We start from the raw sequence: 27936 nt of genomic DNA, 5'->3' as shown, positions 1-27936 counted from the left end.
CTACACACTGAGGAGAATAATGATATTTAAATTATTATGACCATGAAGTCTTTATTTGCATGGGTTTACATTTCGTTCTGTGTAGCATGGAAAAATCGGAGAAGCACTCCCATTCAGAATGCATTGGTTTACATTTCGTTCTTTGGAGCACAGTTATTTTTATTTATTTATTTATTTTCAGTTTTTGTGGAGGTGCTTCAAAGATGCTAATTTTTCTGCAATAATCCAAAATCCAATGGAAAAACCCGTTGGCTTTTTGTCAAGGGAAACCCAGGTCAACGCTCACTTCCGGGTTGGCGTACGTCATCCCTCCACCACTATAAACTGTAAAAACACATGTTCAAATTGAATGATAATGCATGAATCTATTCATGCTATTCATGACAATTATTTTGGCCATGGTGGATCCAGATCTGTTCCAGAGCATTTCTGCACCTCGGGCAACAGCGCAGGGTTGCCAGGTCCTGCCTGCAAAAATCGTCCTGCCCACATACCGTTCCAAATCCACCCAAAATGTCCTAGAAGCAGCCCAAGTTGTTGTTTTAGAAGCGAAATGCATTATGTGTGTGTGTGTGTGTGTGTGTGTGTGTGTGTGTGTGTGTGTGTGTGTGTGTGTGTGTGTGTGTGTGTCAGAGATGGAAATTAACTTTTTTGCCCACCAGCCACTGTGGCAGGTAGATTTAAAAATCTACCAGCCATTCATCTTTTTTACCAGCCACTTTTTATACGCTATATATTTTTTTAATATATGCGTACATTTTAAACAATATAATGGTAACAATAGATAAGATAAGTGTTTTTCATACACATCAGTTGGTGTTACAATGACAAGTTTGGGGATAATTCATCTAAACAAAGTATTTTCATTAAAAAACAAATTGACATATTAACAATAAAACAACATGCATGGCTACACCATCATAAGTCGGAAGGATCATTTGTTTTTTTATAATGTTACTGCATACAAATGTGTCCACAGACATGGTAACTAACGTATGATAGTAAGCATAATTGGCCCTTAACACTAATATTCAGAAAAAAACAATGCCTCAAAAGGCAGTGTTGTATTGGCTTAAGCAATACAAGTAGAGGCATATACTTGAACTTTATACTCTGAACTTTTAAACGTTGCAAACGTGCAAACTATATTTATGTGGCATTCAGTCCAATGCTTAAAATATATCTGTGGCATTCAGCAGGCCAATGCTGTGGTAAAGTGTGTAAAGTATGACCAAGTGTTTCTTTCTGTTCAATAGATAGAACTTTATCAATCCCCTCTAGGAGAAATGTGTTAATGTTTGTCCCTATAAAACAATAATGGTAAAATAATAAATACAAAACACGACGGTAACTGTGTAAGTCAAGCCGTCCAATCTGAAGGCTCTACCTAACCACTCCCCCTACTCACTTCCACCAATGCAAAGCGAACAGAACTGAGTAGGGGAGGGCGTAGCCTAACTAGTTTGTGAACGACCCAGAGAAACGCAACGCAAATTCAATGTAAACATGTATGAGGCTTTAATAAAATCCCGGACGATTTTGAAATTCCGCAACACATTTTTTAAAAGTGTCTCAAAAAGAGGGCATGTCCGGGCAAAAGAGGACGTCTGGTTACCCTACGTATGGGAAACCGATTTGATCCCTACCTGTAACACTGTTAAATAGCGGCCCAAATTCTCTGCTTGAGAAATGCGAAGTGTGGCGTGTGCATGGGTTGAATTTTGTGTGTCTCACGCCGAATGCGTGAGACTTGAGAGCCCTGTTACCGATACATTATCCCGGATTCTGACAGTCGCAATTCAGCAAAAGAGGCGTAGAAGTAGAAGGGGACCGGATGTTGACGGTAATGGTTGTGGAACTGTGCAGCGCCGTATAACGAATACTATTAAATATGCAAATTTGATCGGACCTGATTGGAAAGTCTACCCGACACAGTGGCGGGTGAAGTGACACAATTCACCCGCCACCATACAAATCCACCCGCAAATGGCGTGTGGCGGGTGTTAATTTCCATCCCTGTGTGTGTGTGTGTGTGTGTGTGTGTGTGTGTGTGTGTGTGTGTGTGTGTGTGTGTGTGTGTGTGTGTGTGTGTGCTAACACGCTATTTCATGTTGAAATGCGACTGCGTTGGCTCTCAGATAAACGTGTTTCACGTCACAGGGTCGGGAGGAAGGGGCGGGCCTTCTGAGAGGGGGTTCCGGGGGTTTCCCTCCGGGCGGGAGTTTTGGTTGTTGTAGTTTTCCGGTGGAGCTGTGCCTGCCTGTCCGATTGTGGAATCCAATAAACCTGCTATCAAGCTTACTTCGCCTGTGGTTATTACAATATCATTCAAAGTTACATAAAGTAACGGTTTAATAACACAAACACAGGAAACACGTGAGCTGCTAGTTTAGCGAAAGCAGCGTCCCTCGCAACCTGACGTCGTTGAAACATGCGAGCGAGCCGATTAAATCTTCCTAATAACCAGTGGTGTAGTCTACGTGATACGCAGGTATACGCCGTATACCCAAAAGAACGCACCAGGATTTGAGTATACCCACTTAAAAATGTGCACGGATACGTATCAATCGTCTTGTGACAGATCTTTCACTTCTGTGTTTTTTTTTTCGGACATATCGGTTGGGTATAACTGCAATAAAATACTTTAAGCAGGGGAAGTTATCTCCTACATTCACCATTCATACAATTCCCGCTGCGCGCTCGCGCTCTGCCCTGTCTCTGTTACGAAGCGCGAAGCTGCCCCTGCATCTCTGCACGTTAGTTGGCGGGCCGAGCCCCTTCTTCTCGCGTGTGTGTGCGTGTGTGTGCGTGCGTGGGCGTGCGTGCGTGTGCGTGTGCGTGTGTGTGTGTGTGTGTCCAGTCCTCCCATATTAATGTGTAAACCGTTACCACATAATAAGTAGTCAACAGAAGACAATGTTTTAATCCCACTTTATATCTCCTTGTTACTTTTAGATGAGAACCCCCTGGCCAGCCTTTCAGACTGGGTGTCAGGCTAGGGAATTTAAAAACAGGCATCCTTGGTTAGAGTGGAGGGAAAAAAAGTTATAGGTAAATGTCAGCCAACATACAGTTGGTATACACAATTGAAATTCATAATGTTAATCACTATCTAAATGAGAGTATAATTCATGGTCATTTTTAAGGTGCAGTAATTTCACACTTTTACAATTACTGTATGGTATGTTAGATAACAACAGTAAGAGCTCAAATTAGAGCAATTGAAAGAGTGAAACATTAGTCTCCTGTCATCTCCTTCTCATGCACTGGTTAGCCATGGATGTTAACAGTTCATTAAATTATTTTGAGTAGATTTTGTCCTTGTTTAGCATGTGCTATTGCTACTATAGATATACAAAGGACAACTTGTCATTTTTGTGTTCTATTTGTTCATACTGTTAAATCAGCGGGTTGTAGACCCCTGCGTTGGTGAGTGTGGTGCGACACCCCATAAGCGCCACACACGTACACGTACCGGTCGGACAGGTTTGTACGAGGCTGGGAGGGAATCATCACAGTATACCCACTACAATAAAATAGACTACACCACTGCTAATAACTATACAACTAAAGATCAGGCACAATCACTGACTGAAGATTATGCAAGTAAAAAGTATATTTCTCGCTAGAAATGTTATTAGAAACACGTTTAACGGTGAATCGATCCTAAAATATTGCATTTCCCATTCAGATAATAAAGATTAATAAAGATCATACACATTCACTGAGTGAAGATTATGCAAGGAAAATGTACATTTCTCGCTAGAAATGTCATTAGAAACACGTTTAATGGTGTATCTGTCCTAAAATATTGCATTTCCCATTCAGATAATAACGGCTACGTAACAATTTCACCAAATGCCCTGTTGGTCATATATGTGGCATACATAGCTCCCGCGACCTGTAGAGGCGTTTGATACGCTCCAGTGGGTCGTAATCCGTGGCAGTACAAACGACCTATACGGTCGTAAAATTTTGCGGACTTGTTGCACTATATAGGGAATAGGGAACGAGTGTATAGGGAACGATTTCAAACACAGCTAATGTTCTATTCCCGAGCGTTGCCGCCCCTGAAAAAGCGCTTTGTAAAAGCTGGTTTGTACATCCCGGGTCCCGTAGGCACCTCCATATCTACCCCTCACCACTGGATGTCGGCCTCTTTCGTTTGTGATAAACAATTACGAGAATGGACGATGAGAGACTGGTCGTCGAGGTGGAAAAATATGTTGAATTGTATGACCAAAGTTCCCGTCATTACAAGGACAACTCCAAAAAGGTCATTGCCTGGCGAGCCATAGCTCTGGAGATTGGATCTTCAGGTGAGAAATCAACAATGGTGGACTAAGTACCCAAACCATTAACCATAATGGGAAATAGACGAAATCAAGTCACATATAATCACACCATGTAGGTAGAAACCAGATTACTTGTAATATATATTTTTTTATTTAAGGCAAGGCAACTTCATTCATATAGCACTTTTAATACATGACGCAGACTCAAAGTGCTTCACATAGAAACATTCTCATACAATAAAATAGATAAGTAAAAGGAAACACAGGCAAAGCTCAAAAATGCATTGTCATGTAATAACTGTCTCTCTGGTATCAGATCATGTATTAACTGTCTCTCTGGATTTAGGGAAAAATAACATTAAGTGTCTCGAGCACTCAAATAAAATACACTGGCTACTGAATCCAGCACAGCAATAACATCACTGTATTTATCCCGAGGGATAAAAAAATAGTATATATATGCAAAAGAGTATACCAGAGAGGGATAATAACTAGATTATAGGTCATCATATAGGCTGACCATATGGTTCTGCCATTGCACACTTAGTAGCGAATTGAAATATTGGCGTGCCTCTCAGGATCTGCACGGAGCTCCTGGACCAGATTGTGGCATACCCCCTGTTCTTGTCTCCGTTCATTGATGGGGTGCACCCAAACCCTTCGTCTTCTCCTTGCTCCTTGCAGGAGAAGAAGGGCAGCCCCCCTCTGTCTGGCAACAGTTATTTGTTCTGTTGAAATAAAAAAAACTCAATAAAATGTAAAAGAGCTTGCTCAATTAAAATGGATAACTACTGGCTGCATACATGTAAATGTGTGGCTATGTTAAGGATAGATAGATGGATAGATAGATAGATACTGTATTGGTCCCAATGGAGATCAATAAAGCCATCCAGGAGCTCAATACAATAAATACACACAATAACAATTGGCCTTAAAAGGTGACTGCACTATATACTAAAAAGGCTTAATAGAAGGTCCTGCAGTTATTGAGATTGTTGATGCAGTAGATCAGGGGTGGCCAACCAGTCAGAGACTAAGAGCCACATTTTTTATTGTGTTACTGCAAAGAGCCACATCATACACACGGGTACACATGAACATCCCCCCATCCCTTCCACGCACACACACACACACACACACACACACACACACACACACACACACACACACACACACACACACACACACACACACACACACACACACAGACACAGACACAGACACAGACACAGATCTCTGCTCAGCCAGATTTACTGTAAATGTCACACAACCAACATAATGACAGAAATGGACTCCTACAGTACAAAGAGCACAGGCCAGTCATTTTCAACAATGAACATTGTGTGCACTGCCTCACACACAAACTCTCAGTTCAACCAAGTCCACAAACAAAAATATAAACATTTAAAATAGCGTTTTTCTCTTATACATGTTACTTAGTGGGACTTCTGGCATTCCTTGCCTTGAACAATTTTAAACAATGTTTAACAATGAACATTGTGTGCACTGCCTCACACAAACTCTCAGTTCAACCAATTCCACAAACAAAAATATAACAATTTACAATAGCGTTTTTCTCTTACTTTGCATGTTGCTTAGTGGGACTTCTGGCATTGCTTGCCTTGAACAATTCTCTTGAAATCTGGCTTGTATTCCGTTGTTGCCACTCGAAGCAATTCTCTCACATGTGTGTCAGTCAGAACAGAGCGATGCTTTGATTTCACGTGTTTAAGGGTAGAGAACACAGACTCGCAGACGTATGTTGACCCAAACATTGACATTATCTTGAGCGCAGCCCGTTTGACATTGGGATATTTTTCCATTGGCACACTTTTCCAGAACTCAATGGTCCCTTCCCTTAAAGCAGGTTTAAGTTGGTCCTCCTCACAAAGATCGATCATCTCCAACTCGGCCGCAGCCTCATCTGTGACTAGTGGGGCTTTCAAACCGTCTGTCTCCGCATTGAACGGGTCGACGAGGAACGTAATCTGTGGCCTTTTCAGTTGTAGATCACAGAACCGGGTCACAAAGCCCTCGCGCAGGTTTTCAACCAGCGTTGCATATCTGGCTTTTTGCTCTTTCAGGGCGGCGCAGCAGGTGTCTTGCCCGTTGGATTTTAGCAGAGCGGGAAAATGCGCTAAATCTCCCCTTTGAATATGCGTCTTGAACAGCTTCAGTTTGTTGACAAATGCAAACACACTTTGCACCAGGTCAGGCAGCATGTGTAACTTACCCTGCAGGGTCAGGTTCAGTCTGTCCAAGTGACACAGCATGTCGACCAAAAAGGCCAGATCCATAATCCACTTGGGGTCAGAGAGCTCGGGATAGTCCTTGTCCTTCTCTTCCATGAACAGTTTCACGGCATCCAAAAGCTCAAAGAAGCGAGAAAGTACCTTGCCTTTTGACAGCCACCTCACAGTGCAGTGCAGCGGCAGGTCACCTGGAAGCCTTTGGTCCAGCTCAGCGATGAGATTCTTGAATTGCCTGTGGTTAAGCGCATGTGTGCGGATGTAGTTGACGATTTCCATCACGGGCTTCATGACGTTGTCTAAATTCAGTGATTTAGAGACGAGTTGCTCCCTGTGGATTATACAATGGAAATTCCAAAACTCTGGAAATGTGTCGTCAGCTCTGCACAGCCCCACAAGCCCTTTCAAAGAGCCGATCATGGCAGGTGCTCCATCCGTGGCCAGTGCAGTCAGTTTTGGTATCGGGAGACTTGCTTTCGCAATGCAGCCATCATCGCTTCTTTTACATCTATTCCACGGGTTCGGCCCTTTAATGGCACAATGTCAAGGAGTTCTTCTCTGATATGACACTCACTTGATACCGACCGTGCAAATATTGCCAACTGTGGCTTGTCCTGAATGTCGCAAGACTCGTCCAATGCGACACTAAAATATTCGCATTCTTGAAGATCGGAGTGCAACTGCGATTCAATAGCCGTGTTAATGTCCGATATTCTGCGTTCAACAGTGTGGCGGGACAGTTGGACGTCTGACACCATTCGTTTTAGTTTGTCGTTTTCAGGAGACAAGATTTTAACAACGTCACTGAGGCATTTTTTTACAAACTCCCCTTCATTGTATGGCTTTTTAGCTCGTGCAATGTTCCAAGCCAGTTGATAAGATGCCAGCGTTAGGGTCTCTGAGTGCGTCGTAGATTTTTGGAACATCTGTGTCTGCTTTTCTGCCTGTCTTTTCAAAGCAATTAACTTGTGCTTGCGAAGTTCAGTCCCTTTCCGAAATTCCTGGTCGAAGTTAGCATGGAGTGAGCTGAAGTGGCGCTGAAGATTTGAAGCCTTGAATTGCGCTAATGACACCTGGCATATAAGGCAGAATGGCTTCCCATTACGTTCAACAAAAAAATATAAACTCTCCCACTCTGTCAAAAACGTCCTGTGTTCCTCTTCATATTTTCTTTTTGCTGTGCATTTTTTACCTGCCATTTTTGGAGCGTAGCCTACTTGACACAAATTGTTTACTCATGGGAAGGACATCTGTCACGTTCAAATTGTACCGGGGGCGAAAATTGTACCGGCCTACGTCATCAGTTGTTGACAACTTGACAACTGATTTGATTGGGTTGTCCGTTGCCGGGCAGGTTTCAAAAAACATTCGGCTCATGTTTCCAAAGACGAAATAACATAATACAGATAACGGATCGCTAGATAACACTTGTTATTACTTTATATTTGTATTGTATTGAATTGTTTAATCTAATTTAGCTAGTAAACTGAGTGTTTAAAGCACGTTTCAAAAACCATTTGCGCTTATGTTGCCGAACACCAAATAACATAATACAGATAACGGATCGCTAGATAACACTTGTTTTTACTTTATATTTGTATTGTATTGAATTGTTTAATAGAATTTAGCTAGTAAACTGAGTGTTTAAAGCACGTTTCAAAAACCTGTCTTGTCACGCTCAATGAAGGAGTGCAATGAACGAGCATGAAAGTTTGCGAATGTTCAAGAACCTTCCTACGTGATTCGACGCGATCGCCCGTTGCCAGGCAACAAACGATCGCGTCGTTTGTGAACGTTATTTTGCGTCATCAATTAAAACGTTTGCGAACATGCACACACATACAAAAAAACAATAAAAAAAAAAAAAATATATATATATATATATTTAACACAAAATTTGATGTGAACTGAAGAGCCGCACGAAACGAGGCAAAGAGCCGCATGCGGCTCGCGAGCCGCAGGTTGGCCACCCCTGCAGTAGATGAATAATTGCAAAATATAAAATAAATAAGAAATGACAGTAAATAAAACGATAAAGTGCCCTACAAACTAAGTTGATCTGATGCCTGAAAACATACTTTCACTGCGCAGATTAGCCTACATTTTTCCAATTATTCAGCCAAAAAAATGGAAAATAAATAAACTAGGCTACAATAGGCTACTCACCCATTGCGTTTCGTGTCTTTGCTGCGGTTGATTGACAGGTGACTTCCTGATTTTATACTGCAGCGCGGCCGTCGCGCCGCCTCCTGTTGGTGCTAGGGGCGTGCTTTTGACGCGCGTAAAATACGCGATGCTGCGCTGCGGCGCCGGTGTGTGGATGCCTTTATTCACTCCGGCTATTAGGTATGCAGAACGAGCCCCTCCCTCTTCTTTGCTTGACCACTAAGTTTGAAGGCTGTCTAACATACCAGACTAAAGTAACGCATTGTCGAGACTAGAGCTGCAGTGCCTCCATGTTTCACCGTAACATAAGCTGTGTTGTCTTTACTAGTTTCACTACAATGTAATGACCACCACTAGCTAGTGGAAAATATATTTGTGTACAGTGATATATTTGTATATGTTAGGCTATATATTGAGATGGCAGTGTGCGAAATACCCGTTAATATTCGGGGATGCCCTCATCCCCAGATTGTTCTCGATGCAGTAGCCAGCTAGGCCATAACATTACAATATTTCATGGATGCAAGCAAGCCAAGACAATCAATCTATATCTATAGCCTACATGACAACACACACACACACACACGCACGCACACGCACACACACACACACGCACACACTTTAAACACACTGGTAAAGCAATAGGAGCCTGCATTGCCTAAAGTTGTTGGGATGCACGTTATTTTATAACAGGCAGGGGCAAAGTTGTGCATTACAATGCAAACACGACAATAATTGGCACCGTTCTTGCGCACTCAGAAGAACATGAACTGAATAAATGCGGTATATAGCATATGGGAGACGGGCACACAATCAGTGCATTTGCAAATGAGAGCCTGCAGTATGACCGATCTTGTGACATTATTTATCCATCCATCTACAGCTAATACGATCAGACAGATACATCATTGATCACATATAAGCCCACAACAAGCCCAACATCACCACGGCAGGTGCGCTCTCTCTCGCACATTCACACAATCACTCCAACTTCTCCAACTCCAAGGCAAGGCTGTTTCACTAAGACCAGAAACAACCACAACTAACCAGCCTACATATCCACAACAATCAGTTCTATACATTGCGTCTATCTTCTGTTTGGCGCACATGGCTAATTTGCATACTTGCACAGGACTGCGGCTCCGCTTGTCAAAAAAATAGAACGTATTTGTGAATAAATGCGTTGAATTCTGAATACTGGACTTGGTGAGCTTAAATAGGCTATTAAGTGACCTTTAGTGAGATGGCCTAAAACGGAATACAAATTAATTATTCTAGGACATAGGCTTTTCGCAAAAACGGCTGAATCCGAATACTCATACTTGACTACTATATAGCAGAGGTGGGGGTAAGTCATTCATGCGCAAGTCACAAGCAAGTCTCAAGTCATAACCTTCAAGTCTCAAGCAAGTCCCAAGTCACTGTGGTGAGAATCAAGCAAGTCACAAGTCAAGTCATTGCTCAGGTCAAGCAAGTCACAAGTCAAGTCATACAAAAATCTGATGATCTAACCCAGTTTCCACATTTAAAAATCGGTAAAGAGAGTGGTTCATTTTATTTCAACATTAACAATAACAATGTCTTAACAATAACAATACCTCAAACTATTCAAAACATTCCAAAACCATTATCTGCATAGTTTGAAAATGTTTTTTATGATCATTACCTCCAACCTATGAACAGAATCAAATAGAACCTCTAGGTAGCTGTATACGACAACAGTTCAAGTCAATCACTCAATCTCCCTACATGTTGTAGAATATTATTTGCAACACATGGCATCAGACATGAAAAAAAAGAATATTTCAAAAGTAATATCACATACACATACTGTAGGAAGGGGAAATAGTAATACACAAGCCTGAAAGCTGGTAGCAATCTTGCTGCCTCGCAACATACATCGACTTACAATGCATTGCATTTGCAAAAAAAATAATTTGACAGTACTTTGTCACTAGTCCTTTTTCCATCAAAAAGATAGAGCGCTTTAAAATGATGCGCATCAAAAGTTAGTGCGACATATGTGATGGAAAAAGGGTTATATCGCTCTAACGCCGATTTTGTCGCACTAAGTTAATTCGCTCTGCAGAGGTGGTTTTGGGAAAGTTCTAGCGACATAAAAGTAATGGAAAACGGCTGAAGCGATATAGAATGTCGCGCATGCGCATTGTTGATGGAAAATCATCTAGCGGGTCAGAAAAATGCGCTTCAACACGGGGCATTGTGACACAATTTTAATTCGCCTTAATCATTCTGTCGATGGAAAACCGTTTAGGCGCTTCTTATGTCGCTACAAATTAATTCGCTTTAAGAGTTAATTCGCTTGAAAATCTGATGGAAAAAAGACTACTGAGTTCTGAATGATGCGGTCACATTATCACCCCACCATGGCTGAACACACGTTCAACAGGTGCACTTGATGCAGGGACTGCTATAACTCATACCTCCACCTTGAACAAAAAGACACTTAAAACCACTGAGTTAGAAGTAGCCTACTGACATGAAAATTAAACAAGTACGTCAATTAAACGGTCGTACTGCACTCCCCCTCCCCCCGCGCGTGACCTCTTCGTGCACGTGCACGTACTCAAAGCTCGTGACCGAGAGAAAGCTTCTGTTTGTTGTTATCCTGCGGTAGCTACTGGAGTTAGTTTACTAGCTAATCCACATTTGGACCTAGCGCTAGAATACAACCCTAAATTCCAACCTAGCTAGCCTGCCCTGGCCCACTCTCGCGCATCTGTGTTCGCGCTCTTGTGTGATTGCGCGTCCATGTACTTGGAATGGGTGGAGTCAGAGTCAGCGTTGAAGGAGAGGGGGTAGGACCATTTGAGTTGCGTCTTTTCAAAATCTGCTGGCGTATCGCAAATCACATATCCAACCTATAATCTAACTTTAGAAAAGTCATTTCGAGTCATCTGTGTCAAGTCTAAGTCAAGTCTCAAGTCATGAAGACCAAGTCAAAGTCAAGTCGAGTCTTTTATCAAGTCAAGCAAGTCTCAAGTCCTCAAATTTGCGACTCGAGTCTGACTCGAGTCAAGTCATGTGACTCGAGTCCCCCATGTCTGCTATATAGTATGCATTTTGCAGTACGCCAAAAAATATAGCGCGTCGGAATGCTCAGTACGCATTGTGTAGTACGGAAGACGTTTCCGAATGCGTGCTACCCATAGACATCTTATAGTGCTACCCATAGACATCTTATATGATAGACGGAGCATCGAATACTACCGCCTGCTGGCGCTGACGAGACGCGGGGCCGCCATCTTGGAGTGGTCATCCGCTCCACTCAGTGTAATCCGTTTGGCTGGAGCAATGAACTGTCAGCGCATTTAATTAATCATACCTCACTGAATACCACTGATTTTCATGCGGTTTTTTGTCATACGTGTATATGACAAAGGCCACATGGTTTGGCGTGTTTTATTATTCAATACCAATTATACCAATAGTACGGTAATGTTAAATCTTGCTTGTGAAAAGTAATCCCCCGATTCCTATTGTGGATGGTCCGCCGATTTGAGCAGGAATACGCTGAACAACAGCCCGGCATCCTGTTTCTGCTGCTGTTGCTGCTCCCGGTTGACCACTCCAAGATGGCGGCCGTATTTCTCGCGTCCCAGCAGCCAATGCTCCGCTGCTATCCATTTTGATGGTAGGCGGCTGGTACGAACGATCAGCTTCAGCGAGAACGTGACGTATTTCCCTTGCTCCAGCCTTCCAGTTTGCTATTTGTGTCCGACGAGTTTGAGAAAACTATTTTGGAAAAAAGAAATAATCCAGTGTATAATGGTGGCCAGCCTTTACAGAAACATTAACATTGCAAGCCTTTTACATTGCAATAATATTTTGCCATTTTCGCCAATTTTTATTTCAACAAGTGCTGTCGTGTTTCCGTCGAGCCACGAGGGGTAGTAGCGGGCTAGTCATCATTAGCAACATAGCCTCTTTGGCAAACCAGCTTGAAAACACAACTTTACATTGAATTTCACGCAAAGCAAGACCATAAATTGGTGACCAGATTAAAGCAGCAATGAAATCAAATGTGTAAGAGGATTTAAAATCAACATTACAACCCCCAACGTGGTACAAATACAAAGAAAATACAGCTCAATCCCCATTGACTATGGGCGCAGCCATCTTGTTTGCTAGTTGTACAGATCTGCTCGCTCTACTTTGAAAGCGACGAGATACTACGACCGAAAGGGGGCGTGCCTCAGTGAAATGCCGCAAGAAAGCTGGGAGATTGGCGACTTTACCACTTCGTACATCCAAATGGATAGCAGCATAACTATAAGATGTCTATGGTGCTACCGCGCTACCGCCAAAGTAAACCACGGAGTTCACTACGCTATCCCACAATGCAACCGGAGTCTGGTAACGAACGAAGAAGAGATGGCTGACCCGACACCAACAGAAAGACGTCGTAGAAAGCGGCTCAAACCTAAGTTGCAGGCATTGAGAAATGAGCTGGAGTAAATTATCAAGATTTTCGTTGTTTTTTTATTGTTCCTGATAAGTAGTTCTTAAAAATTCAAAAAATCACAACCTTTCGGTCAAGGTTCAGAGGGACTGAAGCTTTGTGATTTTTTTCTAATTAGTGATACTTAGCAAGTGTGCAGGAAGTTTTATTGTCTGCTCGAGTGAGTCCCGCTGGCTGTACTGTTGTTGAGCCGTGTTAACATGTTTCGATGGACGGGACGGCCTTGAGTATAAAGCTGTTTTGCCTAACATTCTTCCTTTCAAGGGACTATGTGTTTAGTTTAGTGTGTTTCTTGTGTTATATTGCCATAAAGAGATGGCATGTTTAAAAATAATAATAATTAGTAAAGCTGTTTAAATGACTACTTGAAATGAACATGGAAATGTTATGAATGTTCAGCATTTAGCTTAATAAATAATGTGGCGACTCCTACCCCCGGTGAGTCTGGGTATTCATAATGTTTGGGGAAAAGGGGTTTTATTGTCTTTGTATAACTTGTTGTGTTATTAGGTTAAGTGGGGTTAACGGGTTTGGGTTCTTTATTGTTTGTGTGTTAATTGTGATGTGTAGTGTGATCGGGACCATTAGTGAGGGTGTTGTGTGTGTTGGTCAGTTGTGCCGTGTTTTCTGTTGTGTGTGTGTGTTTGAATAAAGGCAGCTCTCGGGGTCGTGCGGTGTACTGAGGCACGAGAGTTGCGCCGCCGTTTAAACCTGGGCTCCCGTCTCGTCCTTCCCGCGCTGCTCGCCACAATAATTTAAGTTGGATCAGAGATTGGTGAATTCATTGTGTTCATTTAACTTGATTGGTTTAAGGCAATCGGTTTCCTCAAATGAATTGAGTAGATAAAATGTAATTTTAAGTTGTCACAACTAGAATGTAATAAGTTATATCAGTTGGAAGACAAAGTTGATTATACTTAAGTAAAAATATTTAGCAATACAAGAGGCATTTAAGTTAGTATTACTTAATTCACATACATTTAATGAACACATGTTATATACGTTGAATGAATTGCTGCATTTAAGTGTAAAAAGCTAATTCTTTACATTTCACTTCAGTAAATGGAATTAGTAATGCTAACTCATAATACACATGTCACAATAACTCTAGATATAAGAGTTATCTTTACTTACATAAAATAATTGCTGGTACCTACTTAATTTATTTGAGTTAGTAAACTTAAATAGTTCAAGGCAATCGGTTTCCTCAAATAGTTTAAGTTGAACCAACTTGTCAGGTTTTACAACTGATTGTTGTGCATTGTTGTGGAGGCTGGTTAGTTGTGGTTGTTTGTGGTCTTAGTGAAACAGCCTTGCCTTGGAGTAGGAGAAGTTGGAGTGATAGTGTGAATGTGCGAGAGAGAGCGCACCTGCCGTGGTGATGTTGGGCTTGTTGTTGGCTTATATGATCAATGATGTATCTTTCTGATCGTATTAGCTGTAGATGGATGGTTAAATAATGTCACAAGATCGGTCATACTGCAGGCTCTCATTTGCAAATGCACTGATTGTGTGCCCGTCTCCGATATGCTATATACCTGGCATTTATTCAGTTCATGTTCTTCTGAGTGCGCAAGAACGGTGCCAATTATTGTCGTGTTTGCATTGTAATGCACAACTTTGCCCCTGCCTGTTATAAAATAACGTGCATCCCAACAACTTTAGCCAATGCAGGCTCCTATTGCTTTACCAGTGTGTTTAAAGTGTGTTTGTTTGTTTGTGTGTGTGTGTGTGTGTGTGTGTGTGTGTGTGTGTGTGTGTGTGTGTGTGTGTGTGTGTGTGTTGTCATGTAGGCTATAGATATAGATTGATTGTCTTGGCTTGCTTGCATCCATGAAATATTGTAATGTTATGGCCTAACTGGCTACTGCATATCGAGAACAATCTGGGGATGAGAACATCCCCGAATATTGACGGATATTTTGCACACTGCCATCTCAATATATAGCCTAACGTATACAAATATATCACTGTATGTTACGTGTGTGGTTGTTTTCCTGTGTCTCCCCTATCGTTCTCTGTAGGTCTCACGCCATTGGCTGTTCCTCCACCATCGTCCAACCCCCTGTCCAATCTGGGAGCTGTCTGTTGGCCAATCAGTGTCATCAGGCCTTGATAACTTGCACCTGTTTGTCTCCGTTGTAACAAGCCATTGTCTGCCTGTTTGTTGGCTGTGTCATGCCTTTGCCTTTTGTTTTGAGATGCCATAGGGGTTTAGGTGAATAGGTAAGATACCCTTGGGTGTACACTACCATTAGGTAGTTTTAGTTTTACATCAGAGGGGTATTCCACAAAGCCGGTTTTATCACATAACCGGGTAAGTTAACCCAGGGTTTGCGGTAACCCTAGGTTTTCCGTTCCAAAAGGATCACGGTATGTTAGTTGCTATAGAAACAAATGCTCTGAATCAAACCTGGTCGGAGCAGGTTTTGCGCAGGTTAAGTTTGAAACATAACCCGGTTTTGGGTATTTAAACCGGCGTTCACCACAGATTTCATGTGTTCACAATGGCATGCCCTTTTGATGAGGGAACTGCTGATATCGGAGCGCAAATTATATGATCCACCGGGAGCGATTGATAAGACCACAGCTCGACATCTTGGCATATCGGATGACTTTTTGCTGGAGTGGAGAGATATAGATTCTCGCGCAAATCTTTAATATATTTAAATAGCATTACATAGCCAACACTACCAATCGAGGACCTGGCCTCAGTTCACTCCAGACTATTTGCGTAGCCCTCCGTTTTTTTGCAAATGGTAGTTTTATCTAGGCTATAATGTTGGAGATGCTGAGCCAGCCTTTCAGATGACCCATCCAAGATTTGTATCGGCCTCCTATCATACAAAGAGCAATATTGTCCGAGTACGATGCCGAGGCATTTACAACATAAAGTATAAAATAGTCCTAACGGACTTGCATCCACTGGAGAATGTTCGATCGTAGCCGGCGGCTTCATTACAAGCCCTAATCCATCTTGATCTGTGAAGTTGATGAATTGTTACTTTGAGGTTTTCTACCCAGTTACCAAAAAAATAAAGATTTGGAATAGTATGCGCTGTGGCAAGCACACGGTTTGCATGTGTTACTTCGAAGGCAAAAAAAAATCTAAAATACAAGAAAACACAAAAACCTACATTCAACCAGGTACCTCCTGGTACCCCCTCCATGCCAGGGCGCCCTGAATTTATGTTTATTAACAGCTTCTCCACCGGGGTCAAGACAATTTGAGGGCCAGATTCAGTCTGCCGACTGTCGGCCTTTTAACGATTGGCTTAAAAAAATGGCTTATTTAAATTTATACCAATACGATGGTGGGAAAAGCTTACCAGTTTGTATGTTTTTTATACTTCATCTTTATACTTGATCCGCTGGCCGCTTGGAAGCAATCGGAGTACATATTTTTTTAGAAGAAAGGGGTTATGTGGTAGGATCTTTAAGAATGCTTAACTGGGATATTTATATATTCATTGCTCAAATATTAAGGATCATGCTTTTGACGTGTAACTAACGCATTTACGCGGTCAGCGATCCGCTGCCAGGCTTTGGTTCTCCGGGTTGCAGAGGCTTTAGCGTTCCCTTTTCTTGTTATAATGTCCTTCTCCTCGTCATAGCTCTCCACGAGAACCTGGAGTTCCATTTCATTGAAATAAGCGGCCCGTTTCGCCATATGGATCAGGGTTTCCATGATAGTTGATTGAACTAATGCATAACCGCTGCTGTGGAACCGAAAACTCTGGGTGTTTGTTAAACATCCGTTCGTGGAACACCCCTCTGGTTAGAAGCGGGGCCACCCTCTGTATGTATTAGCTAGGTTGTATGTGTGCACTAGTTAGTTGCACAGTGAGAGATGGAAAAAGTGCTGGGCCAGATGGCATACCCCCAGAGGTTTTAAAGAACTGTGACCTCGATGACATCATGCTGGAGTTTTCCAACCAAGCGCTACTGCTAAACAAACTGCCTGAAGTATGGTCTCTCTCCAACATCATCCCAGTGCCTATATCAGGAGACCTCTCAAAGCCAGACAACTACCGGGGCATCAGCCTGACATGTATCACGGCAAAGATATACAACCGCATGATACTAAACAGGATCAGGAGCGCCATCGACCCTCACCTGAGGGAGAACCAAAATGGCTTTCGCGAGAGGAGAACCACCACAGCCCAGATCCTGGCACTAAGGAGAATGATCGAGGAGGTGAAGAAGGATAACCTGACAGCTGTACTGTGCTTTATCGACTTCAAAAAGGCATTCGATTCGATCCACAGAGGCACGATGGTGAAGATCCTTAAGGCCTATGGTGTTCCTCCCAACCTACTCCGGGCTATTGAGACCATGTACGCAGGAACAAGGTCCAAGGTGGTTACCCCAGATGGCAACACCGAGGTGTTTGATATCCTGGCTGGAGTAATGCAAGGGGACACACTAGCCCCCTTCCTCTTCATCATTGTCCTGGATTATGCGCTCAGAAAAGCCATTAGTGGGCGGGAGCAGGGCCTCGGCTTCACCCTAACCCCAAGGAGGTCAAAGCGACACCCTGCAGTTGTCCTGACAGACCTGGACTACGTGGATGACATCTATGGAAAGCCAAGAAGGCCACAATCCGGACCTAGATTGGCGCGGTAAAAGTGCAAAACCGTACGGAAACCGTACGGATTCCGTACGGATTCCGTACGGTTTCCGTACGGTTTTGCAAGAATTCCGTACGGAATCCGTACGGAATCCGTACGGTTTCCGTCCGGTTTCCGTACGGTTTCCGTACGGATTCCGTACGGTTTTGAATGACTAATAGCCGCGGCTATTAGTCATTCACTCCGGCTATTAGTTATTCACTCCGGCTATTAGGTATGCAGAACGAGCCCCTCCCCTTCTTTGCTTGACCACTAAGTTTGAAGGCTGTCTAACCAATCAGTGAAGAGAAAGACCAGACTAAAGTAACGCATTGTCGAAACTAGAGCGGCAGTCAGTGCCTCCATGTTTCGCCGTAACATAAGGCTGTGTTGTCTTTACTAGTTTCACTACAATGTAATGACCACCACTAGCTAGTGGAAAATATATTTGTGTCTAGTACAGTGATATATTTGTATATGTTAGGCTATATATTGAGATGGCAGTGTGCGAAATACCCATCATTATTCGGGGATGCCCTCATCCCCAGATTGTTCGCGATATGCAGTAGCCAGCTCGGCCATAACATTACAATATTTCATGGATGCAAGCAAGCCAAGACAATCGATCTATATCTATAGCCTACATGACAACACACACACACACACACACACACACACACACACACACACACACACACACACACACACACACACACACACACACACACACACACACACATTAAGCACACTGGTAAAGCAATAGGAGCCTGCATTGGCTAAAGTTGTTGGGATGCACCTTATTTTATAACAGGGAGGGGCAAAGTTGTGCATTACAATGCAAACACGACAATAATTGGCACCGTTCTTGCGCACTCAGAAGAACATGCAGTAGGACTGATCTTGTGACATTATTTAACCATCCATCTACAGCTAATACGATCAGACAGATACATCATCGATCACATAAAAGCCCACAACAAGCCCAACATCACCACGGCAGGTGCGCTCTCTCTCGCACATTCACACAATCACTCCAACTTCTCCAACTCCAAGGCAAGGCTGTTTCACTAAGACCACAAACAACCACAACTAACCAGCCTACATATCCACAATAATGCACAACAATCAGTTCTATACATTGCGTCTATCTTCTGTTTGGTGCACATGGCTAATTTGCATAGTTTGCACCGGACTGTCGGCTCCGCTTGTCAAAAAAATAGAATGTATTTGTGAATAAATGCTTTGAATTCTGAATACTGGACTTGGTGAGCTTGAATAGGCTAAATCTAAGTGACCTTTAGTGAGATGGCCTAAAACGGAATACAAATGAATTATTCTAGGACATATAGGCTTTCAGGATCAATTCAGAGGTTCAACTGTTCGTGATTAATTTTGCTTAGCCAGTGAAAGTGACCAGCTGTAGATTCCGCACTGTTAAAAATACTTCACTACAAGTAGGCTATAAGTCCTCCAAATAATTCAGCAGAATTGCATTACTGCCACACGCATAGGCAGCAGTAGTCATTATGCGCTGAAATGGTCCCTGCCAGTGTTTTTCTATTCTGATGTTTGTGGATGAATCTTTCAGCTACAGCTTTGTTACATTTCCTTGCGATGGTTTGCTGGTTTAACTATACAGCAATAAATCAAATGATGCAAGATGATGTGTCCGTTGCGTGGCTGTCATGTGAGAGCCGTATACGCATTTTAAAAACACCTGTAATCAGCGTGACTATTGTGGTGTATCTGAATGCAGTACATTAAGGGTTAATGTATTACGCGGGTTACGTTACAGTCAACCAATAGGATTATGTGTGTGTGGTCACATGATGCTGGGTTCGTGCGTCTTCATGTTAGTTTAATAAAGTGCCTGTAATGTCAAGACACAGTTGTCCGCGCTGAATTAATATTCCTCAAATAGAATATACGACATGGTGTCAGAAGTGCTGTGTCTATGACCCGAAAGAAAAAGCACAGGACACAACGGTCCACGGCGACAGAGACAGAGGGAGAGACATTGGTGGATGTTAAGAGCGAACAACGTGAGGGAAACGTTAACGTGCAACAAGCGAGCATGGCGGCTAGTGCACCAACTGCTACATTCAACATCCAGCCACCGGAGCCCTTTGATTTCAACAAACCGCTCGATTGGACAAAATGGATCCGGAGGTTCGAGAGGTTTCGGCAAGCGAGCAACTTGACTACGAACTCCGAGGAAACTCAGGTTAACACTCTGATATATTGTATGGGGGATGAAGCCGACGATGTATTGAGAGGATTAAAACTGAGTGATGCTGACATGAAAATGTATGACAAAGTAAAAGACGGATTCCGGGATTTCTTTGTTGTGAAGAAGAATATTGTGTTTGAACGTGCATGCTTCAATATGCGAAAACAAGAACCAAATGAGACTGTCGAGGCATTCGTCACTGCCCTGCATGCTTTAGCAGAACACTGTCAATATGGGGACTTGCATGATGAACTCATACGAGATCGGATCGTAGTGGGGCTTGCAAACACCAGACTTTCTGAACGCTTGCAGATGGAGGAAAAACTGACTTTGCAAAAAGCCATTGATATGGCAAGACAGTCTGAAGAAGTCAAAAAGCAACAGAGCACACTTAGGGGTGACGCTAGCAGTGTGATGCAGATGGAGGGGAGCTCCATAGACAGACGGATAAAAAAGGGACAGCAATATACCAACTGGAAAAGCAGCGGCGCACATTCCCGCCAACACACGCAAGGCAGAGACAAAGGCATGCAGCACAGCGCCCAGTGCTACAAGTGTGGGGGGCCTTCTCACGAGTTTCCCGCCAAGTGTCCCGCCAACGATGCAACCTGTCGGGGCTGCGGAAAAAAAGGCCATTACCAGCGTGTCTGCAGAAGCAAGTCTGTGGTAGCGTACATTGAGGAAGAAGAGGGGAAAAGTTTCTTCTTGGGCTCTGTGTCATGTGAAAACAACATGTGGGTGGCTGATGTGCAGATAAAAGGGAAAGTGCTGAAATTCAAACTTGACACCGGCGCAGATGTAACCGCCATTTCGGACAGTGACCTGAAAGACTTGTTCCCGGGGGCACAAATGCCTGTCCTCCACAAGCCAGAGAAACCCTTGCTGGGTCCAGGAAAGATTCAGCTGGAGGTAGCTGGCTATGCAAAAATGCAGCTGACTTACAAAGCCAAGCAGACAGAGGAGAAGGTCTATGTGGTCAAAAACCTGAGCACACCTTTGCTCGGGCTACCGGCCATTACTGCCCTGGGTCTACTCATTCGAGTTGACAGCGTCACCATGGACTCTTTAAAGGCAACCTACCCAAAACTCTGCAAGGGCCTAGGCGACATCAGGCGTCCATACCACATCCAGCTCAAGCCAGAGGCCGTGCCATTCTCTTTAAAGACTCCACGGAGAATTCCCCTGCCTCTGATAGGAAAGGTGAAGGAGGAGCTCCAGCGGATGGAAGAGATGGGGGTCATCAGGCGCGTCGAGGAGCCTACGGAGTGGTGCGCCGGCATCGTCGTCGTCCCAAAGAAGAACAGCCAGCAACTACGCCTGTGTGTGGACTTCACGGGCTTGAACCAGTATGTGTGTCGAGAGAAGTATGTCCTGCCATCAGTCGACCAGAGTCTAGGAATGCTAGCTGGAGCCAGAATCTTCAGTAAACTAGACGCGAACATGGGATTCTGGCAGATTCCTTTAGCTGAGGAGTCAGCCAAATACACAACATTTATAACACCCTTCGGACGGTATCACTTCCAGCGTCTTCCGTTTGGGATCAACTCTGCGCCCGAGCACTTCCAGCGTGTCATGGCGGAGGTGATAGATGGACTCGACGGGGTGGTCTGCCACATCGATGACCTGCTGGTGTGGGGAAAAGACCAAGAACAGCACGACGCTCGTCTCCATGCCTTGTTGAAAAAGCTTGAACAAGCAGGGGTGACTTTGAATGCAGACAAGTGCGAGCTCTCCAGGAGTGAGGTGGTGTTCCTCGGGCATGTCATCACCACGTCAGGCATCAGCCCCGATCCAGAAAAGACAGAGGCCATCAGGGACATGAAAGAGCCTACAAACGTGAGTGAGTTGAGGAGTTTCCTGGGGATGGTAAACCAGGTGGGAAAATTCATACCCCAGCTATCAGAGAAAGACAAAGCTCTCCGTGACCTTCTCTCAAAGAAGAACTGCTGGCTGTGGGGTGTCGACCAGGTGGCGGCTTTCAGGGTGCTGAAGGAAGCACTAATCTCTCCACCGGTCCTGGCCATGTATGACACGAGCAGGGACACCAAAGTATCGGCAGACGCTTCATCTTATGGACTGGGGGGCGTGCTCCTCCAGAAATGGGACAGCGAATGGAGGCCGGTAGCTTACGCATCCCGCTCACTCTCACTCACTGAGCAACGCTACGCGCAAGTAGAAAAGGAGGCCCTGGGTCTAACCTGGGCATGTGAGCGCTTCCGGGACTTTTTGTTAGGAAAGCACTTCTGCCTAGAGACTGACCATAAGCCGCTCCTCTCCTTACTAGGCGCACAAGCACTCGACCTGTTGCCACCAAGGATACAGCGCTTTCGAATGCGGCTCATGCGCTACTCCTATGACATCGTGCACGTTCCTGGAAAGTCACTCTGGACTGCTGACACATTGTCACGTTCACCTGTACAGAAAAAAATGACCGCAAATGACACTGAACTGATGGAGAGCACGAACATTTACGTGGACTGCATTGTCAACAACTTACCTGTCAGTCCCACGTTCATGGACACACTCAAAGCACAGCTGGAAGCTGACAGTGTATGCTCTCGTGTCATGAAAATGTGTGCAGACGGATGGCCAGATCACGCACAGCAGGAACCACTCCTGAAACACTTCTGGCCCGAGCAGGCTACACTCACAGTACAAGATGGACTGTTGCTGAAAGACACACGTCTGGTCATTCCAGCAGCAATGCGGAACGATGTGCTGGACAGACTGCACGAGGGCCATCAAGGGGTCGTGAAGTGCAAAGCACGTGCCCGTCAGACTGTGTGGTGGCCTGGGCTGGGACATCAAATCACAGAGATGGTGCTCAAATGCAGAACGTGTCTGCAAGAGCGCCGCAATCACAGTGAGCCACTCATGCCGTCAGACTGCCCCGAGCGCCCATGGCAAAAGCTGGGGGCCGATCTCTTTGAACTGGGGGGAAAAACTTACCTGCTCGTCGTTGATTACCTCTCCAGGTACGTCGAACTTGCCCTGCTGACACACACAAAATGCAATGATGTGATTAACCATCTGAAATCGATGTTTGCCAGACACGGCATCCCGGAGGTGCTCATGTCTGACAACGGCCCTCAATTCTCCGGCCAGGCATTCGCTTCCTTCGCCTCTGCATATGGGTTCAAACACCTTACCAGTAGCCCCAAATTCCCACAAAGCAATGGCGAGGCTGAGCGAGCAGTACAGACCATAAAGGGTCTGCTGAAAAAGGCAACTGATCCGTACATGGCTCTGCTTGCATACAGAGCCACACCTCTTCAGAATGGATACAGCCCGGCCCAGTTGCTCATGGGTCGACGTCTCCGCACCACAGTGCCGACACATTCCTCTGAGCTGCAACCTACACTGCCCGACCGCAACACTCTGTTCCAGAAAGAAGGGGAGAAGAGGACGTCAGATGCTGCAAACTTCAACAGGCGACATCGTGCAAAGCCACTCAGCAGCCTGTCTCCAGGTCAGGAGGTGTGGGTGACTGACACAAAAACACCAGGGACTGTGATCCAGAGTCACACCTCGCCGAGATCTTACCTTGTGGATGCGCCACATGGGGTGGTAAGACGCAACCGCCTGCATCTTATACCACTCCAGTCTCCGTCACGAGACGAGGCTGGACAGCAGCAACAGGAGCCACTGCCGGTCCTAGAGCAGGGTGACACTCCACCTGCTTTGGGGTCTCCTGTTCCCTCTCCTGGGGTTTCCACTCCCAGAACCAGGTCTGGGAGAGCAATCATACAGCCCACTAGACTGAACTTATAAGTGGCTGAGAAAAGAAAAAAAATGTTCAATGTGAAAAAAAAGAGTTTGTCATATGTTCATGCTGAGCAGAAAATGTTTTTCCAATGTACCAGTTTTACAGGGGAGATATTTACTTTAGAAAATAAGTTGGAAAATGTTATGTTTAGAAAGAGTATCAGTTTACCAGGATTTGTTTAACCCTGTTTTCTTTCACAGGTTTTGATGGACTTTGAAAAAAATGTGTTTCACATGTTCGTAAAAAAGGGAGATGTGGTGTATCTGAATGCAGTACATTAAGGGTTAATGTATTACGCGGGTTACGTTACAGTCAACCAATAGGATTATGTGTGTGTGGTCACATGATGCTGGGTTCGTGCGTCTTCATGTTAGTTTAATAAAGTGCCTGTAATGTCAAGACACAGTTGTCCGCGCTGAATTAATATTCCTCAAATAGAATATACGACAACTATGACTTTCCGAGCGGATCATGGGGGGCTCTTCAATCATTTATTTTTCAGGATTTTCTCCCGTCATCCTCCAGTTTATTGCAAACATCTGGAGATAAGTCGGTTTAATTAAATACTCAAGTGAAATACAAGTGTACCTCCAAATTGCACTTATTGTACAGTACTTCGGTAAGGGCATTTACAATCCATCACTAAAGTTTTAATAGAATATTCTGATTCAGCGGATTTAAAATGTATTTGTATAATCTTCACAAATCTTGCAGCAATGCAATGTTAATATATCATCATGGGAAATGAGTATTCTGATTCAGCACATTTACTATTTATTTGTATAATCTTCACAACTCACAGCAATGAAATGTTAATTTATCATCATGGGAAATAGCATATAAACAAGCTTCATAAAAATTCATTTCTAAGCAGTAGGCCTACTACATATTTCTCAACGTAAGCATCATGACCATAAGCTATCCCAACGTTTCACACCTTTCACACAGTAGGGCAGCATTAGTCATACATGATTAACAACACATCAAATAAACGTTATTGAGGGATAACAGTGAATAAAACATCTGCGTCTTGGGTAAAGATGGGCTATGCTTAATGTGAGGAGCAGAGCCCGATTGGAAGGAAGCCCATTCAGGACGAATTTTACCCGGAGAAGGCAGCTTCCAGGCAGATGAAGATGGGGGGCTGTAGATGGATGGTTAAATAATGTCACAAGATCGGTCCTACTGCATGTTCTTCTGAGTGCGCAAGAACGGTGCCAATTATTGTCGTGTTTGCATTGTAATGCACAACTTTGCCCCTCCCTGTTATAAAATAAGGTGCATCCCAACAACTTTAGCCAATGCAGGCTCCTATTGCTTTACCAGTGTGCTTAATGTGTGCTTAATGTGTGTGTGTGTGTGTGTGTGTGTGTGTGTGTGTGTGTGTGTGTGTGTGTGTGTGTGTGTGTGTGTGTGTGTGTGTGTGTGTTGTCATGTAGGCTATAGATATAGATCGATTGTCTTGGCTTGCTTGCATCCATGAAATATTGTAATGTTATGGCCGAGCTGGCTACTGCATATCGCGAACAATCTGGGGATGAGGGCATCCCCGAATAATGATGGGTATTTCGCACACTGCCATCTCAATATATAGCCTAACATATACAAATATATCACTGTACTAGACACAAATATATTTTCCACTAGCTAGTGGTGGTCATTACATTGTAGTGAAACTAGTAAAGACAACACAGCCTTATGTTACGGCGAAACATGGAGGCACTGACTGCCGCTCTAGTTTCGACAATGCGTTACTTTAGTCTGGTCTTTCTCTTCACTGATTGGTTAGACAGCCTTCAAACTAAGTAGTCAAGCAAAGAAGGGGAGGGGCTCGTTCTGCATACCTAATAGCCGGAGTGAATAACTAATAGCCGGAGTGAATGACTAATAGCCGCGGCTATTAGTCATTCAAAACCGTACGGAATCCGTACGGAAACCGTACGGAAACCGTACGGATTCCGTACGGAATTCTTGCAAAACCGTACGGAAACCGTACGGAATCCGTACGGTTTCCGTACGGTTTTGCACTTTTACCGCGCCAATCTAGGTCCGGATTGTGGCCTTCTTGGCTTTCCATAGACATCAGCCTGCTCTCCAACAACGTGGAGCAAGCACAGGAACTCCTGAACAGAGTGGAGCTGGAGTGCGCCAAGGTTGGCCTTAGGCTAAATGCCAAGAAAACAAAGGTCATCACCTACAACATCTCACCGGAGTATCAACCGCTGACAACAACTGGTGGCACTGCTGAAGGAAGTTGAGGACTTCAAGTATCTGGGCTCATGGGTCAACTCAACCGAGCAGGACCTAAAAGTGAGGAAGGCACTCGCATGGAGGGCCCTGAACGGCATGACCTGTGTGTGGAACTCCAACCTCCCCCGTCAAATCAAACTCAGCTTCTTCAATGCAACGGTAGAGTCTATTCTCCTCTACGGCAGCGAATGCTGGTCCCTGAAGCCAACCTTGCAGAAGTCTTTAGACGGGTGCTACACCAGAATGCTGCGTGCAGTACTTAACATCAGCAAGAGTACACATGTTGCCAACAGGATCCTGTATGAAGGAATACCAAGGGTGAGTGAGAAAGTAGCTGCCAGGAGAATGAGACTGGCGGGACACTGCCAAAGACACCAAGAGCTGCCAGACAGCAAATTGGTACTGTGGGAACCAACCCATGGGCATCGGTCTCGAGGACGTCCTAGACTCACATTTGTGGATGTACTCAAGAAGGATGCAGGAGCGCAAAGTACCAATGAACTGGCCAGATGTATGGAGAATCGGGATGACTGGAAGCAACGATGGAGGGCTCGTCTGAGGACGACCTAGAGAGAGAGAGAGAGTTGTCACTTTATCTTGTTTTCTTTGATTTGGCTCCGCTTATAGTTCCCTATTCCCCTTGGCGGAACACTCGTCAACTAAATACACGTATGTACTTAGTTTGCTGTCGTGCAACGCTTTATTGTTCTCCCAGTCAGTCCAACAGCAACATGTGTTATGGTTCCCCTACTTCCCCCCCTAGACGTAGCAAGCTAACATCCTGGAGCCGTAACACTGTACTAGACACAAATGTATTTTACACTAGCTAGTGGTGGTCATTACATTGTAGTGAAACTAGTAAAGACAACACAGCTTTATGTTAAGGCGAAACATGGAGGCACTGCAGCTCTCGACAATGCGTTAATTTAGTCTGGTATTTCTCTTCACTGATTGGTTAGACAGCCTTCAAACTTAGTGGTCAAGCAAAAAAGAGGGAGGGGCTCGTTCTGCATACCTGATAGCCGGAGTGAATAACTAATAGCCGCGGCTATTAGTCATTCAAAAACCGTACGTAATTCCTGCCAAACCGCACGGATTCCGTACGAATTCCGTGCGGTTTAGCACTTTTACCGCGCCATTCTAGGGCCAGTTAGTGGCCTTCTTGGCTTTCCATACATGGATTCCGTACGGAATTCCTGCCAAACCGCACGGATTTCGTGCGGTTTAGCCCTTTTACCGCGCCATTCTAGGAAGCTGTTGGAATAGGTCCATGGTTGGAAATCGGGAAAAGATGCCCTGTATCTACCCTGGTTACAAAACGATGTAGGCCTACGCCACGTACTGATGTCCACAGCCAGTTTATTCTCCAAAGTTATGGAACACCGTGAAAACTGTAGCAAATAAAACACATTTCACGTACATTATTTTCACAGATTAACTAATACATGGGAACACATGTCTCAATATTGAGAATAATACCGCCTCTCGTCTCCCGCTCTCTCTCCCGCTCCCTCTCCCGCTCCCTCTACTATTTCCAGGTCACATCTAGCTTAACCAGGAAGTGACCTCTTCATCCATTTGTTGTAGACATTTACATTTTAACAGCAGAACCATGAACTAAACTGTATTTAGCTATCATTAAAGGTTGGGTATGGAATTCTCTTTTTTGGCAATTTTTGCAAAATTACTTGAAATCCTTATCATAACCCACTTACAGCCACTGAGTTAGAAGTACTGACATGAAAATTAAACAAGTCAATCTGTGGAACGGGCAGGGCTCGAAAAACTCCAGCCAATGATTTCCAGACCCACCGAGTGGCATTGGACAGTAAGTACGTCAATCAAACGGTCGTACTGCACTCCCCCCGCGCGACCCCTTCGTGCACG

Source organism: Gadus chalcogrammus, chromosome 4, assembly GCF_026213295.1.
Source record: "Gadus chalcogrammus isolate NIFS_2021 chromosome 4, NIFS_Gcha_1.0, whole genome shotgun sequence".
NCBI classification, from domain to species: domain Eukaryota; kingdom Metazoa; phylum Chordata; class Actinopteri; order Gadiformes; family Gadidae; genus Gadus; species Gadus chalcogrammus.
The sequence above is the reverse complement of the archived record's forward strand: the minus strand, read 5'-3'. Positions refer to the sequence as shown.